This window comes from Macaca mulatta, chromosome 9 (assembly GCF_049350105.2).
Source record: "Macaca mulatta isolate MMU2019108-1 chromosome 9, T2T-MMU8v2.0, whole genome shotgun sequence".
NCBI classification, from domain to species: domain Eukaryota; kingdom Metazoa; phylum Chordata; class Mammalia; order Primates; family Cercopithecidae; genus Macaca; species Macaca mulatta.
The window spans coordinates 74,945,844-74,964,552 of record NC_133414.1 but is presented as its reverse complement, the minus strand read 5'-3'; the positions used below and the strand labels follow the sequence as shown (position 1 = coordinate 74,964,552).

Sequence of the window (18,709 nt, the reverse complement as noted above, 5' to 3'; positions counted from 1 at the left end):
TATGATGTAATGTCCCTAAAATGAATTATCTCCCATCTTCTTTCATTCTCAGAAACAAAAATACTGATTCTTGTATTGTTTGATGGAAAACTATTAATTGTTCAACATAACTAGCAAAGTATAAAGACTTGACACCTAATGACTTCTTTTTTCTCTGAGAGTTAGAATTAGTATGTAGCTTAAGAAGAGCTGTAGGCATTTAGAATGATGTTTGGGGCAGTGAAGGGGAAATGGAGGCATCAGCTAGGGATAGTTTAGAACCAGTTCTGAATGGAATTGCCAAAATTAGGTATAGTATTAGAAAATATGGCCTATTTTGACACAGGATCTTGAATTTTTTTTATAGGCTTGTGACATTCTTCTTAATCTAATAGGCATTGCCTATCCTGAATTATGGAGAACTGGTTTGTCTAGTGACATCCCGTATGTTATAGGAAGAATGTTTCCTTCTTTAAAATTTTTTGATAGACACTTGAGTCAAATGAAGAAATCCCAGATGAAAAATTTCAGAAAGGACATTCTGCTCTCTTGTTTGGAAAATTGTCCCTTTCAGCTAGTTGTAAGCCAAAGGAGAAAACTTAAGGGATTTTATTATGCAGCTACATTTTTTAACTGATAACAGTTAGCCTTCCCTGTCCTTTCCTGCCTAAACAGATCCTGATGCTGCAAACCAACATTTCTTTCTGTTTTTATCACTGTTGATGCAGGTTATTTAAAAGAGAATCAGTGGTATGGTAGCAAATGTTTTATGACTGGCTTTCAGGAAAAAGTAACGTAGATTAGTAGCAATTGTGTCATGCTTTAAATACTCCCACCATCAATGTGAGGTCACTGAATGCAGATTTGAGAAGAGCTTTTTATATGCAGAATTAATTCTCATTAGCTACTCTGGCTCCAGCACACCACTGACAGTTAAAAGAGGTGGATGACTGATGTGAGCAACCACGTGAATGAATGTCAAAAACATTATGCTAAAAAAAAGTGCTGAGATAAGAAGCCAGATATAAAAGAACATATACTGTATGTTTACATTTATTTGAATTTAGAACAGGCAATATTAATTTACAGTGATAGAAATCGGATCAGTAGCTTTTTGGTTTTTGTTTTATTGAGAAAGAATTTGGCTATGAAGGGATATGAAGGAACTTTCTTCTTTTTTTTTTTTTTTTTTTTTGAGACAGAGTCTCGGTCTTGTCACCCAGGCTGGAGTGCAATAGTGCCATCTCGGCTCACTGCAACCTCTGCCTCCGGGTTCAAGCAATTCTCCTGCCTTAGCCTCCCAAGTACCTGGGATTACAGGTGCCCACCACCACGCCCAACTAATCTTTTTGTATTTTTAATGGAGACAGGGTTTCACCATGTTGGCCAGGCTGGTCTCGAACTCAGGACCTCAGATGATCCACCCACCTTGGCCTCCCAAGGTGCTGAGATAACAGGTATGAGACGGCGCACCTGGCTGCGAACTTTCTTAGATAAAAATATTCATAGCAGCATTACCCAATAGAACTTTCTACAGAACTATCAGCGTAACAATTGTATTTTCAGTCCTTGCTTGGGAAAAATAAAAAACCAAACAGCAATTTAAAGATAGCCTAGTAGGCTAGGTGTGGTGGCTCACACCTGTAATCCTAGCATTTTGGGAGGCCGAGGCAGGCAGATCACTTGAGGTCAGGAGTTCGAGACCAGCCTGGCCAGCATGGTGAAACCCCATCTCTATTAAAAATACAAAAATTAGCCAGCTGTAGTGGCAGGCGCTTACAACCTAGGCTACTTGGGAGGCTGAGGCAGGAGAATCACTTGAACCTGGGTGGCAGAGGTTGCAGTGAGCTGAGATCAACGCCACTGCACTGCAGCTTGGGTGATAGAGTGAGACTTAGTCTCAAAAAAAAAAAAAAAGCCTAATTGTAAGATGGAACCCAGTATGCTAGTATATATTTTTAACAGTCAGTTCATAGCAAACCAAGCCCTAGTTTGTTGTGTTTTCTAATTTCCATGGTGTAAATACTCCCACCATGACTCACCGTTCAAACTACCAAGATGAAGGCATTGAATGGTGAGTTGGGAAGAGAAATGTACAATCAATTCGTAAGCCGGTGTGAACTCAATTTCTGAACTGCTTCTACCGATCACTATTATTGAGGGACTAAATTTTCTTGGTTTTAGTTTAATTCTTTAGATTATTCAATCTTTCCCAGAGCTGTGTCTTTGCCCAGAGACTTTATTGAACCTCAGATGTCTGACTAAGCTGTAACTCAACTTTAGATCCTTTAACAGAAGGAAGAACATGAGGACCTGAGTGCAGTGGCTCACGCCTGTAATCCTAGCACTTTGGGAGGCTGAGGTTGGCAGATCACTTGAGGTCAGGAGTTCAAGACCAGCCTGGACCACAGGATGAAACCCTATCTCTACTAAAAATACAAAAATTAGTTGGGCATGGTGGTGGGCACCTGTAATCCCAGCTACATGGGAGGGTAAGGCAGGAGAATTGCTTGAACCCAGGAGGCAGAGGTTGTAGTGAGCCGAGATTATGCCACTGCTCTCCAGCCTGAGTAACAGATCTAGACTCTGTCTCCAAAAAAAAGAAAAGGAATAACATGAGTATTATCCTTCAAGTATTTCTGCAACTTTTTTTTCCCCCTGGTGCTGCAGCTTCTATTCATAAAGAATGGTGAGGAATACAACCAAGCTTTAAAATCAGTGTACTTGAGAGGTTTTGTTGTTGTTGTTTTTACAGGTAATTAACCATATGTTACACATTTTAATCTGCTTTTAAGTGCAAGAGAGATTGGCAAATGACTCAATAAAGAAAAGACTTCTGCTTAAATTGGATAAAATGGTTGTTTACTGGTGTTTATTGCTGTATTCCAAGTAGACAAGTAATCTGTGAATCTAGTTTAGTTTATTGGACAATAAATAGTACTCAAAACTTTTATCAGTGTTTGATTGTCAGGGTGCCCATTGAAATTGACTTCATACTTTAGGGAACTTTAATTTTATTGTACAGTATACACTGTTAAAAAAAAAATCTTTGTCTTTCAGTATAAACCTATGACATTGCCTTGTGGCATTATTATCCCTGAAATGCTTTCTTGCTCTAAGATTTCTTCTATGCCATAGAGAAAAAAGGAACTTTTGGTTCCCTCCTATCTAATGCAGTTTTGGGTTTTTTTGTTTTGTTTTGTTTTGTTTTTTGTAAACTCTAAATATTTTCCATTGCCACCATCAACAATTCAAATAACAATCTTACTGAGGGAAAGTCCATGATTAGAAATAGCTGCTTCTTCAAAAATAAAGAACTTTGTATGTACATATCCATTTTGAAAATCTTGACCATTGTCAGAAGAAGATACATGATTTTAAGAAGGGTCACATTTAGAATACCAATAATGTCCTACTCCTGCAATAATTGGAACCAGGCCACTAAAAAGACAGCAACTGATGTTTGGCCTTTCAGTATTTTCTATAACTATAATGCCTTGGTCCAAATTATTTAATAAATGCTTCTTCCTATTCTCCCAGCCCTAAGAGTCCATGGTCTCTTTATAAAGAAGAATCATATACATACAGATATTACCTGAATTTATATGGCATCCTCATGAGGTGAATCCCGCATATGTCACTAGGATTCATTTGCTTGCCCTGGTTTGATCCAATTCAAATATTAATTCAGGCCAGGTGCAATGGCACATGCCTATAATCCCAGCACTTTGGGAGGCTGAGGTGGGTGGATCACCTGAGTTCAGGAGTTTGAGGCCAGCCTAGCCAACATGGGGAAACCCCCATCTCTACTAAAAATACAAAAATTAGCCAGGTGTGATGGCAGGCACCTGTATTTCCAGCAACTTGGGAGGCCGAGGCAGGAGGATTACTGGAACCCAGGAGGCAGAGGTTGCAGTGAGTAAGCCAAGATTGCACCACTGCACTCCAGCCTGGGTGACAAGAGCGAGACCCTGTCTCAATAGAAAAAAAAAAGGCGGGGGGCCAATATGGGCCCAGGGCCTGCCATTCAGACTTCTGCTTGTTGTGGAGACCAAGGGCTGGCGGCAGGTTAGTCACAGGTGAAGAAAATGGGGTGAGCGAACCCAGCACTCTGCGAGGGCCCTGACCCCTCCTGACTGGGGCCCAGGAGCTCAACAGGCAGTGACCGGCAACCCCTTCACCCTGGGCCGCCTTCCCTTCATCAACTCTGGGAACCTTACTCTGGGGGTTACAGTTGGGAGTCAAGAAGAAAACCTTCACCCCAAATATCATCAGTCAGAAGAACCCAAGGAAGAAGTAGCTGTCAAGAAGGAGAAACGTGAAAGGGAGAGAGATGGACAGAGAGAGGTTCATGGACAGGGATGAGGCCGCCCAGAAGTGATCCAGTCCCACTCCATCTTTGAGCAGGCCCAGCTGAAATAATGAAGAAAAAAGGGAACTGGGATAAGATAGTGGATGTGTCAGACATGGGACCTTCTCATCATCAACATCAAAAAAGAGAAGAAAGAGATGGATGAAGACACGAAACATCTCACCATGCTGGAAAAGGACGATTTCATCGATGACCCCAGGCTGAGGAATGACACTCGAAACATGCCTGTGCAGCTGTCATTGGCTCACTCAGGGTGGCTTTTTAAGGAAGAAAATGATGAACCAGTTGTTAAACCTTGGCTGGCTGGCCCCAAGGAAGAGGTAGGTGTACCTACTGTGAAATTGAAAGAGGAGCCACAAGATGAGGAGGAGGAGGCCAAGATGAAGGCTCCTCCCAGAGCAGCCAGGAAGGCTCCCTGGCCTCCCGAAGGACATACCTGTGGCAGAGCTGCTCAGGGAGCTGAGCCTCACCAAGGAGGAACTGCTGTTCCTCCAGCTGCCAGACAACTCTCCCTGGCCACCCACCACCCAGCTCATCAAGGCAGAGGTGCAGGGCGAGGATAGACAGGTGGTACTCATCAAGCAGGAGAAAGACCAGGAAGCCAGGCTGGCAGAGAATGCTTCTATCCTAGCTGACCTGACAGAGGGTCAGGTTGGCAAGCTGCCCATCCACAAATCCAAAAGGGTGCAACCCCTCCTGGGCAAGGTTACTCTGGATGTGACCATGGGAACCGCCTGCTCTTTCCTGCAGGAGAGGGTGTCTGTGGGCCTTGGAGGTAGGACCAGGGAGACATGTGAAGCACAAACTTGTGTGTTCCCCCAATTTTGAATCCCTCTTAGATCACAAACACTGGTAAAATGATCAGATGGAGGAGGATGGCGGGCAGCTGCTGTCTGCTCCAGACATATTGTTCTCGGATCTCTGCAACCCAGGAGAGGCCAGTTGAGCCCACCCACTCCAACCTTTGGCAGCCATTGTCCCAGTTTCCCCCAGAGCCCACGGGGCTTCCTCCACAGCAACTGTGAATGGCACAGTGACTTTCCCACAGTGTGGAGATGGCACATCCTTGCTGCTGGGGACTTGTCCATGCTATTTATTTTTGTATTTGTGTCTTAATCTCTTCAACTGACTGCATCCTCCCAAGGGAGGGGGGAGGATCTGTGGGAAGGTGCAGGCTTTTGGTGGCTGTTGGGGCATCAGGCAGGAAGTGTGAGGACTGCAGCTTTTGCAGGTGCTCCCTTCTTCCTCCCAGAGGCAGCGTAGGAGAGAGAGCAAGGATTGAGTCTGAGACTTAAGCATGGGGTCCCAGCTCATCAGTTCCTGGCTGATGAAAAAAACTACCTAACTTTTCTGAGCCTCCTGTTCCTCATCTAACAAAAATGGGGATGATACCTACTTCGCAGGGTTGACGTGAGGATTACATGGGATATTATAGATGAAAACTCCTTGCACAAGGCCAGAACCAGTAGCCACTCAATAAATGTTAATTTCCTTTTAAGTAAATAAATAAATAATCAAGTGTTAATTCAAAGTCCCACGAGAGCATTCTATGTTTTGGGGTTTTCGTTTTGTTTTGTTTTAGAGACAGGGTCTCATTATTTCACCTAGGCTGAAGTGCAGTGGCACAATCACAACTCACTGCATCCTCGAATTCCTGGACTCAAAAGGATCCTCCTGCCTCAGCTTCCTGAGTAGCTGGAACTATGAGCATGTGCTACCATACCTAGCTAACTTTTTTTAATCTGTAGACTGCCTCTGTGGACAGTTTTTTAAATTTTTTGTCAAAACGGGATCATGCTTTGTTGCCCAGGCTGGTCTTGAGTTCCTGGCCTAAAGTGTTCCTCCCACCTTGGCTGAGACGACAGGTGTGAGCCACTGCACCTAGTCAGCCTTCTATCTTTAAACAGGATCTGAATCTAGATTCATCAACTCATAAATATGTCCTCATTTTAAAATGATGGAATGATAGAAAGTGAAAGCACCAATCAAATAATATTTTCATTATTTCCAGAATGTGTTCAGCACAGTTAGGTCTGGAAAGGTTTTTGGGAAAGGTTGTGCAAGGTTGAATTTATTCATTCCTTCTAAATTTCAAGCAATTGTATGATTTACTTTTATATAAGCATCTGAAATGCTAAATTATTAAATCCCAGTGGCAGGATCATTGACAACTAGAAACTTGAGTTTATTTGCTTACGTGGTTTACTAAACTAAGCTAGAGAAACATAGTACAGTTATTTACTACTTAATATCAGCCAGAAAATGTATAGTGAGTTCATACTATACTAGATTCTGGGAGAGAATCAAATGTAAAACATACACCAGTCTCAAGGAACTTAAAATCTAGTAGGAAGAATCATTATATTTAACAATAAATGTTAATTGAGCACCTACTCTCTACCAGATACAGTACTAAGAGCTGGGAATAAGATTAAGTCATAATTCCTACCCATAAGGAGCTCAAAGTTTAGTTGAGAAGACATTTGTAAAGAAGTAATTATAACTATGATAGATACTTTCCTGAAAGTATGTGAAGGTTATAAGTGATGGCATAAAAGAGAATGATCAGTTCTGCTTGGAGGCCAAGGACTATAGCCAAGAAGACATGCCTTATTTGGAACTAAGAGTGAAAAACAATTTGAAATGTAGACTTGATATATACATAAGAATAAAAGATCATGGCACATTTGGGAAATCATGAGTATGACCAAAGAGTAACTGTTTGACTAAAGTTACTCTTTTGGTCAGGGAAAGGTTAAGTTTGAACAAAGGCTGGATTCATATCCTAGAGTTAAGAGTTCATTCAATATAGAACCATTGAAGAGTTTTTAACAGGGGAATAACATCAGATTTGTATTCATGAAAAATTACTCCATTTATTCATCATATATTTATTGAGCCCCTATAATATACCAGGCATAGTTCTGGATGCTAGCGATCATCAGAAAAAAATACTGCCTTTTCTATAACTCCTCTTACCTAGGCAGCCAAGTTTTGTGCCCTGAGCCCTAGCTCCTTTCCTGTGCTCAACTGAGTGAATCAGGGTTAGAAACCTCACCAAAGGTAGACAGTCCATAGATGATCAGTGAACTATGAGCTAATACAGCAGAGGAAACTAGTTTTTTGTTTGTCTGTTTTTGAGATAGGATCTCCCTCTGTCACCCAGGCTGGAGTACAGTGGTGCTATCATGGCTCACTACAGCCCCAACCTCCTGGGTTAAAGCAATCCACCCACCTTAGTTAGCCTCCCAAGTAACTGGGACTATAGGCACGCACCACCATGCCCAGCTGACTTTTTTTTTTTTGTAGATACAGCCTGTTGTGCAGGCTGGTCTCAAACTCCTGGGCTCAAGTGATTCTCCTATTTCAGCCTCCCAAGGCTCTGGGATTACAGGCATGAACCACCATGCCTGACTGGAAACCAGTTCTTCAGATAAGAGAGTGCAGCAGATAACATTTAAAGAAGTAGAGACCAGGTTGAAATGAACAGCTTTATAGTAAGATTAAAGTGATATGCTTCATTTAGTGAACTTATTAAAGATAACAGAAACCTCATTAATTCATATTGTGTGTGTGTGTATATATAGAGAGAGAAAGAGAGAGAGCATCTGAAATGCTAAATTATTAAATCCCAATGGCAGGATCATTGACAACTAGAAACTTGAGTTTATTTACTTACATGGTTTACTAAACTAAGCTAGAGAGAGACAGAGAAAGAGAGAGTCAGGTGCAGTGGCCCACACCTATAATCCCAGTACTTCAGGAAGCCAAGGTGGGAGGATCACTTGAGTCTAGGAGTTTGAAACCAGCCTAGGCAACATAGGGAGGCCCTATCTCTATTAAAAAAAAAAAAGATTAACTGGGCATGGTGGCGCATGCCTGTGGTCCCAGCTACGTAGGAAGTTGAGGCAGGAAGATCATTTGAACCCGGAGCTCAAGGCTGCTGTGAGCTGTGATGGCACCACTGCACCGGAGCCTGGGTGACAGAGAGAGATCCTGTCTCTAAAAAATTTCTTAAATGCACTCACATACACTAACCCAAGGGGAAATAAGGTTTTAGAGCAGTAATTCCATCTATCATGGTTTTCTTGGTCATTTTTCCATGGAAAACTATTTTTGTATTCAAAGTCAACACTCATTCACTTATATATTTACATTCAAAAGTGAAGACCTTAACTGGAATTAACTTGAAACATTTATGGAAAATTAGATGCAAACATGAACAAACTAAGAGATTTTACCACAAATAATGATGTAGAGGCAGGTAGTCTGCAAGGTCAGAACCATGCCTTCAGAAGCAGCAATTTTAAGTGAGACCTGAATCTCCTATACTCAAAGGTCTCGCATTAGTCAGCATTCTCTAGAGGGATAGAACTAATAGTATATATACATATACATACATATATACACATATACATACATACATATACACACACACATACATACATATATATATATATGAGTTTATTAACTAGTGTTAACTCACACGATCGCAAGGTCCCACAATAGACCATCTACAAGCTAGGAGCAAGGAAGCCAGTCCGAGTCTCAAAGCTGAAGAACTTGGAGTCCAATGTTCGAGGGCAGGAAGCATCCAGCACAGGAGAAAAATACAGGCTGGGAGGCTAAGCCAGTCTGGACTTCTCATGTTTTTCTGCCTTCTTTATACTCTCTGGCAGCTGATTAGATGGTGCCCACCAAGATTAAGGGTGGGTCTGCCTTCCCCAGCCCACTGACTCAAATGTTAATCTCCTTTGGCAACACCCTCACAGACACACCCAGGATCAATATTTTGCATCCTTCAATCCAATCAAGTTGATACTCAGTATTAACCATCACAAGTTTCATTTCAAGATTAATAATATCCTTGTCCATTTAACCATTAAAAAGAATGCTTATTATCTGTCAACTTTTACTCTAAGTGCTTTATATGTATTAACTAATTTACTCCTCACAAAAATCCTATAAGTACCTATAAATGCTATTATTGTTCCTTTTTTCTTTCTTTCTGAGACAACGTCTGGCTCTGTCACCCAGGCCGGAGTACAGCGGCATGATCTTGACTCACTGCAATTTCCTGCTCCTGGACTCTAACCATCCTCCCACCTCAGCCTCCCGAGTAGCTGGGACTACAGGAATGCACTACCACATCCGGCTAGTGTTTTTGTATTTTTTGTAGAAATGGGGTTTTGCCATGCTACCCAGGCTGGTCTCGAACTTGTTAGCTCAAACGATCCGCCCATCTCAGCCTCCCAGAATGCTGGGATTACAGACATGTGCCACCATGTCTAGCCTCCTATTTTAAATATGAGAAAATTGGCCTGGCACAGTGGCTCGTGCCTGTAATCCCAACACTTTGGGAGGCCGAGGTAGGAAGATTACTTGAGCTTAGGAGTTTGAGACCAGCCTGGGCAACATGGCGAAAACTCATCTCTACAAAAAATTAGCTGGGCATGGTGGCATGCACCTGTAATCCCAACTACCTGGGAGGCTGAGGTAGGAGGATCACTTGAGCCAGGGAAGTTGAGGCTGTAGTGGTGAGCCGAGATCGCACCACTGCACTCCAGCCAGAGTGACAAAGTGAGACCCTGTCTCAAAAAAAAAAGGGGGCCGGGCACGGTGGCTCATGCCTGTAATCCCAGCACTTTGGGAGGCCGAGGCGGGTGGATCATGAGGTCAGAAGTTCGAGACCAGCCTGGCCACTATGGTGAAACCCCATCCCTACTAAAAATACAAAAATTAGCCAGGTGTGGTGGTGCACACCTATAATCCCAGCTGCTCAAGAGGCTAAGGCAGAAGAATCGCTTCAACTCAGGAGGCAGAGGTTGCAGTGAGCCGAGATCGTGCCACTGCACTCCAGCCTGGGTGACAGAGTGAGACTCCATCTCAAAGAAAAAAATAAAAGCAAAAAAAAGGAGAATTTAATTTGATTACCAGATTGTAAATGGCAAATCTGGAATGTGAACCCAAGCATTCTGACTTATATTCTTAACCACGATTATACTCCCTCTATTCTCTATGGAGAATTTATCAACTTAATTTAGTCAAATTTGGTTATCAGTACCAGGCTTACGGGAATTTAAATGTCAGTTAACTGCTGTATAACGATGAATCAAAATCTATTTATTCCATGATCACCTTTTTTTCAGAAAAGTAGTTGTAACATTACTTGAATGACAACTTTGGGATCACATTTTACTACTTCTCTTTCATTCATTTGTCCCAAATTCCTGCCTTTGCCATGGGACCCTAGGCAGTTGACAAACTCTGTGAGCCTCAGTGTCATCATTTATAAAATAAGATTAGTGATACCTTACTCATTTGAGAATTAGATGAGATAAAGTATACAAAGCATTTGGTGCAGTGCTTTTTCACTCAGATAACTACTGTTGCATTCCATTGCCTGATGTATCAAATCCAAACTTTTGCCTAGCTTTCAAATTCTCCCTAGAAATGGCTAGATCCCACTCATCTTGATTTATTTCTTGCCTTACTTGATATATAAACTTTCTTCTGTCTCTGTTCCTCTTGGGACATACACACCTTTCTTTTCCTCTCTTCTTCATTATCCACATCTTTAAGACCTAGTTTAAGTTCAGTCTTCTCCGTGAAAGCATCTCCAGTTAAACTCATATTGTTTCTTCCCTTTTTTGAACTCCTGTTGAAGTTATAATAGATATTACATTGTGTGACATTTCACAGATTCTTTGATATATGCTAGGTTTCTCTTTCCATCTAGATTCTAAGCTCCTTGAGAAGACAGATCATGTCTTAATATTTTTCTGTATCTCCCCCAGAGGATCTAACAGAGTATCATAACTATTGTTCTATGAGATCTAATGAGCTCATAGCTATTGTTCAACAAATACTTATTACCTGATTGAAGAAAATAAGCTCCTAAAAATACCTTATAATATTATATAGGTCTTCATATTGTCAGTGTGTTTTTATAACACTGTTAATACTTAATCCATATAATAGTCACAGAAAATAGGTAGAACAGATATTATCTTCATTTTTTAGGTAATAACACTGAGTTTAAATTACATTGTGGCTTGCCCAAGGATTCTTGATAAGCAGCATTATTGACCCCACCCCCAACCCCTGCCATTCCAGTCCATTGTGCATTCTCTATCAGGCTGCCAAAATATTTTTTTTTCCTTTTGAGACAGGGCGTTGCTCTGTCACGCAGGCTGTAGAGCAGTGGCACAATCATAGCTCACTGCAGCCTCGACCACCTGGGCTCAAGCCCACCTCAGCCTACTGAGTAGCTAGGAATATAGATATGCACCACCACACCCAGCTAATTTTTACATTTTGAGTAGAGACGAAGTTTCGCCATGTTCCCAGTCTGGTCTCAAACTCCTGGGCTCAACCAGTCCTCCCGCCTCAGCCTCCCAAAGTGCTGGAATTACAGACATGAGCCAGTGTGCCAGTAATATTTTCAAATCAAAGATGAGATTGCATCACTCCCTTTTTTAAAACCTTCCAACACTTTCCCATTTTACATAGAATGAAATCCTGCAAAACCCCCACATTCACTATACTCCAGGTACAGTGGCCTTCTTTAGCTTCAGCAGTCTTAGTTTGCCAAGCTTGTTGCTAGTCTGGGGCCTCTGCACTTGAATGTTCTACCCCTGGAACTTTACATGGCTTGCTCCGTCTTGCCCTTGAAATCTCAACTCAAATATCACCTCCTCAGTGAGAAAGTAACACCTATGTAAATTAACTCTCCTCCCTTGTCACACTTCATCATATCATCCTGCTTTATTTTTTCTTTGGCACCTATTAATATCTCAAGTTAGGCCGGACTATGGTAGCGCATGCCTGTAATCCCAGCACTTTGGGAGGCCAAGGCGGGTGGATCATGGATCACTTGAGCTCACAATTTTAAGGTAAGCCTGGCCAACATGATGAAACACTATCTCTGCTAAAAGAACAAAAAGTTAGCTGGGCGTAGTGGTGCACGCCTGTAATCCCAGCTACTTTGGAGGCTGAGGCACAAGAATAGCTTGAACCCAGGAGGCGGAGTTTGAAGTGAGCCAAGATCGCACCACTGTACCCCAGCCTGTGCAACAGAGCAAGATTCTATCTCAAAAAATATATATATATATATCAAATTAGCTTGTTTATATATTTGTTACTTGTGTATTGTCTATCCCCAGTAGAATGTTGGCCTCATACAACCAGAGTTTTTATCCTATTCACATCTGTATTCCCAGTCCCTAATAAAGTACCTGACACATGGTAGTCTTAATAAATATTTATTAAATAAAATAGCTAAACCCAAACTAGACTAAAACTATGGCTTTTTTGTTCCTAATCCAGTGTACTTCCCATGAACATTTAATTTTTCCTACTTTTTGTGAAAGTACTTATACGTTTGGAACTACAGTAAGAATTGATGTTCAGAACAATGACATTAAGATGTGCAGGAGGATTCTCTATTATCAAAGAAAAATTTTATTCAGTTCAAAAAGCTAAACTAATTAAAGCAGGGATATCATGGCATATTATTATATTAATACATTTAGAAAGATTTCCAAATAAAAAGACTTTCTGCTTTTTCTTTAGTTAACTAGAAAATTAAATTAACTCAGAGCTCTTTATTCCCCAAAAGTCCTTGTTAATTAGGATTGTTCTATAAATCTCTATTATTAGCAGAGTTCATCATCTGTTTTATTGCCCTGTTTATTAGGGCAGCCTGAGCAGGGTGTCTTTGCTCATATCCTGATATGTGTGTCCTAGTGAAAAGAAAAGCATTTCCGGATTCTCATTTTTTCCCTATTCCTTGATATAGGCATAATTCATGCTGTTAGTATAACAATTTAGTTTCCTTCTATCCGTTCTCTATATAAAGCTGGAATGATATTATTGACCTGGCTAGTAAGCAAAATAATTAAATTTAAGGTCTGTTTAAAAGCATTAATGTTTTGTGACATTGTTTATGATAACAGAAGATTGAAAATAGCCTAAAAGTCCATTAGTAAAGGATTGGTTAAATAAATTATAGTATATCCATGTAGTGGACTATTATGCAGCAATAAAAAATAATGAGGACATTCTCTGTTTACCAAAATTGAAAGATATCCAGTATTTTAAAATATAATCCAGAGTAGCCTGGATAGTATGATACCTTTTTGTGTGTAGGTGAGGGGAGGAAAAAAATAAGAATGTAGTTGATTGTATATGCATAGAAAAATTCTGGAAGGATATATAAGAAAGCAATAACAGTGATAAACAGATTGGGAAGTAGAGGAGCAGAAACCAGCTGAATGGGAGAGATGAGCAGAGAGAGATTTTATAGCATAGCTTTTCATACGTTTTATATTTTTGAATCATATGAATGCATTACCTACTCAAAAAGTTAAATTAAAAACAAGTACAACTAAAAGTAATATGTGGCCAGGTGTGGTACCTCAGCCCTGTAATCCCAGCACTTTGGGAGGCCAAGATGGGCAGATCACTTGAGGTCAGGAGTTCGAGACCAGCCTGGCCAACTTGGTGAAACCCAGTCTCTACTAAAAATACAAAAATTAGCCGGGCATGGTGGCACGCACCTGTAGTCCCAGCTACTCAGGAGTCTGAGGAAAGATATCACTCGAACCTGGGAGGTGAAGGTTGCAGTGAGCCAGGGTCGCGCCACTGCACTCCAGCCTGGGCAACACAGCAAAACTCCATCTCAAAAAAAAAAAGTAATATGTGATTCTGTACTGAATTCTCTACCAGATTAAAAATATTGCTATAAAATACATTAGGACAATTAAGAAAATTGGACTGGACTATAGATTAAAATGTTGTTTTCTGTGTTTATCAACTATAACCTGGCTAACAGAATATCATTACTCTTAGGAAATACACACTGAAGTATTAAGGGGTAAAAGGCATAATATATACCACAAATGCTAAAAAAGTTTGAAAGAATAAATAATGTTATATATATGTGTATATATATGGGAGGAATGATCAACTAAATGTGGCAAAATGTTAAAAAACGGTAAATCTGGATAAATGTTGCATAGATGTTGTCTGTATTTTTCTGGGAACTTTTCTGTTAATGTAAAATTATTTCTAAATAGTTTTTAAAAACAAGCAAACAAAAACATTTTAATACTATGGAGATTACCTTATTATAAACAATGGCCAAGATACAGGAGCCTCTTAAAAGAATGTGAAGTGTTCTGGTTTTTACATAGTCATACTTTTCACTTTCTGGAGAAGTTTTTACCATCAGTTTTCTGTTTCTTCCATGCCTATTGATGCTGGGTCAGAGGCAGTGGCAGGGGTAGTGACTGCATTTTACCTTGAGGTTGAAAAACACCAGGCCAAGTGTGGTGACTCATGTCTGGTGTTCAGGAGGCTGAGGCAGGAGGATCACTTGAAGCCAAGGGCTCAAGACCAGCCCGGAGAGCAAAGCAAGACCCCATCTCTACCAAAAAAAAATTTTTAATTAGCCAGGCATGTTGGCTTGCACTTGTAGTCCTAGCTGCTCAGGAGGCTGAGACAGGAGGATCCTTGTAGCCCAGGAGTTTGAGGCTGCAGTGAGCCATGATCACACCACTGCACTCCAGCCTGGGAGGCAGAGCAAGACCTTAGCTCTTGAAAAACTGGAGAAAAGAGAGAGAGAGAGAGAGAGAGAGAGAGAGAGAGAGAGAGAGGGAGGGAGTGAGGGAGAGAGAGAGAGAGAGAAAAAAAAAATGAAGAAAGGAAGGAAAAGCAAGAGAGAGAGAAAAGAAAGAAAAACACCTGCCTACCTGCCTTTCAACCTGCTGGATCAGCTTCAGTTGTATCTTCTCAACAGTTTAGGACATTAACAAAACAGTAACAATGTGGCATTTTAAAAATACTTTGAACAAAATTTTCTAAGGATATTGTGAGGTTGTGTGAAATATATAGTTAATTTGGTGGAGGTAAACCTGAAGAAACATTTAATTGTTTGGACTTGAATGACTGGATTTTTATTATTGTTCAGTTAGATATTGTGGCATTTTTAGAAACTTAACCATCTCTACTATAGTTGACTTTCAGTATAGATGCATGAAGATGTTTTTATTCTAACTAGATTGGCCTCTTAAGTGATTGGATAGTGAAGCTTGTCTCATATTTAAGTGAAGAATAAATTATTTGTATGAAGTGTCTAGAGAATGCCTAAAATTGATTATTTTGTGTTCTAGGTAAGCTAAATTTTATTGTTTTGAATGAAGGCATGCTGCAGTCTTATCTAATAAATGACACAAAACAAATCTATTATCAACTGAATTGTTAGTGTTTGTTTCCTGTCTGCTTGGGGAAGCTTATGATTTAGTGGTTTTTTAGAAATCCAGAAAGTAGGAATAATAATTATTCCCAACCCTTTTCCTTCTCACTTTACAAAAAGTTTGTGAAGAATTGAGAAATAAATGCTATGAGTAATCTTAAGCTCTTAGGTAGAAGTACTTGATCAAAACTAACCGGGTCGTTTTTTTTACAATTAGGGCAGAAAGTTAGTTTTTGCTAATTGTTCCAACAGCTACTCCAGGCTCATTTCATGCCTAAGAAAACTAGGTCCCAGTGAGAGTCATGTAAATGTCTTAGGCTTCATTGGTTGAATAACATCCATACCTGTAAGTGTATATTTAGATTTAGTGAATGTACTTCTGTGTTCATATAATAAATTTCCTAGAATAGCCATGGAATAGGTCATGCTGGTGAAAATTGTTAGTTTTGTGACTTTTTTTTTTTTTGAGACTGAGTTTCACTGTCGCCCAGGCTGGAGTGCAGTGGCATGATCTCTGCTCACTGCAACCTCCGCCTCCCAGATTCCAGCGATTCTCGTGCCTCAGCCTCCCAAGTAGCTAGAATTACAGGCACATGCCACCATGCCCGACTAATTTTTGTATTTTTAATAGACACACGGTTTTACCATGTTGCTGAGGCTGGTCTTGAATTCCTGACCTCAAGTGATCCACCCGCCTCCGCCTCCCAAAGTGCTGGGATTACAGGCGTGAGCCACTGTGCCTGGCCATGACTTTTCATAATAGCTCTGTAAACCAGCTTAAGTCATTTGAAAATCAGAGCATACTAAAAATGTAATAAAACATAAATATTATTAAATATTTTTTAGTCTTCTATGACAAGGAGCACATTTTGGGATCTTAAAGATTTTTCAGTGTCATCATTTTGAAAGGAGTTCTTGTAGTTCTTTAGATAATAGAAAATAATGAAAACTGAGTTTATGACACATCTTTTGCATATGTGATATTCTCATATACTTATCTATACTGATAAGTATAAAAAGGTAGAAAATGATTATACTTTGTATTTCAGGAAATTGAACTTCATATGATAACTAAGGATAAAGTATCTCAATGATGTGTGTGTGTGTATATATATATATCTAGAAAAAGCATTATAAAGCTGTATTTATGTAGAATTTTCAGCAATTTAGATCAAGAAGTCATGATTCTTTTTTTTTTTTTTTTCTTTTTTCCCGAGAGGGAGTCTCACTCTGTCCCCAGGCAGGAGTGCAGTGGTGCAATCTCGGCTCACTGCAACCTCCACTTCCTGGGTTTAAGCAATTCTCCTGCCTCAGCCTCCAGAGTAGCTGGGATTTCAGGCACATACCACCATGCCCAGCTAATTTTTTTTTTGTATTTTTAGTGGAGCCGGGATTTTACCATGTTGCCCAGGCTGGTTGAACTCCTGACCTCATGATCCATCCACCTCCACCTCCCAAAGTGCTGGGATTACAGGTGTGAGCCACCATGCCCGGCCAGAAGTCATCATTCTTAAGAATAAAATTCAAAATAATCTCTTCCATTGTCGATTAGATTCTGTTCATAAATAAAGATTTATGCAGTCAAAAATAAATAATTGTTTTCAAACAAGGAGCTCAAGGAATTCTGTATAATTTTGGTTTACTTACCATTTATATATAATTATTTTCCAACCTATAAATCTAGTAATTAATTCTTATATTACCTAAAATGTTTTATAGACATGTTAGATTATTACATAATGTAAATGTATTATAAATAGTAATGGTGTCATTAACTTACTCATTTTACTTATTTTAGTACCTGTTTGGTTTTAGTTTATAGTTGTTATTTCCCTGTATAGTGTAGCTTGTACTTGGAAGTAGTAAAACCAGATTTCTTTGTAAGTATTTATGGTACAGACCTTTTCCTAAATCAGACTGCAGACCTTTCCCAAGTATTTCTAATAAAATCTGCTTACTTTTTTTTTGGCCTGTGTAGTAGTATGTACTATATATACTCTCTAGAAAATGTAAGTCTGGATATTTGTGCCATAACTTTCAATTAATCAAAATCTTGTCAACTGCCATGTAGGCCCTCATGTTACAAAAAGTGGAAAGTTCAGTTACTTAAAGAGTTTGGCTGGGCGTGGTGGCTCACGCCTAATCCCAGCACTTTGGGAGGCTGAGGCAGTCAGATCACTTGAGGTCAGGGGTTCGAGACCAGCCTGGCCAATATGGCGAAATCCTGTCTCTACTAAAAATACAAAAATTAGCCAGGCGTGGTGGCGCACGACTATAATCCCAGCTACTTGGGAGGCTTAAATCATGAGAATAACTTGAACCAGGAGGCGGAGGTTGCAATGAGCTGAGATCACGCCACTGCACTCCAGCCGGGACAACAGAATGAGACTCTGTCTCAAAAGAAAAAAAAGTTTAAGCGAGATGCAGTGGCTCATGCCTGTAATCCTAGCACTTTGGGAGACCAAGGCAGGGGATTGCTTGAGCCCAGGAGTTTGAAACTAGCCTGGGCAGCAAAGCGAGACCATGTATCTACCCACCCACCCCCCTGCCCCCCCCCACCCCACAAAAAAGCAAAAAGTTAACCAGCTGTGGCGCTGTGTGTCTGTGGTCCCAACTACACGGGAGGCTGAGACAGGAGGATGCCTTGATCCCTTGAGGGCAAGGCTGGAGTGTGTTATGATTACACAACTGCACTCCAGCCTGGATGACAGAGCAAGACCTAAAAAAAAAAAGATTTTTAAAAAGATTGACTAAGTAAATGAGTCCTCTTCTTGAATATCAATCTTTCCAGGAGAGTTTTTTCATTAACATATTTATGTCTCTTGTTGAAAGTTTCCATTAAGAGCAGGTAGCAAAAGCTAGACAGAATATGCTTTTGAAGATTCTCTATGTTCTTTATTAATACCTTTCTTAAGTTTCTCAAGATCTCCTTTTGCCTCCCTCTTGGTCTTAAATGAGACTGAAGTTTACAAGTCTTTAGCCATGTCTGTCCCCATAGGGATGCAAATTTATGATTTCAGAAGTTCCAGTCCCCAGTAAGAAGCACTGTCCAATCATGTGCAGATGTGTCTTGTAAGCCAGATTTCATCACAGATAAGTTC

The 18,709-nt window shown here is 40.3% G+C and overlaps 1 protein-coding gene and 1 pseudogene across 6 annotated transcripts in view; both read left to right on the top strand.

The window, feature by feature from the left end:
- Positions 1-18,709, top strand: part of ADK (adenosine kinase) — a 564,565-nt gene that overhangs the window by 508,853 nt on the left and 37,003 nt on the right.
- LOC107000149 (DNA-directed RNA polymerase III subunit RPC4 pseudogene) lies at positions 2,038-5,207 on the top strand (annotated as a pseudogene).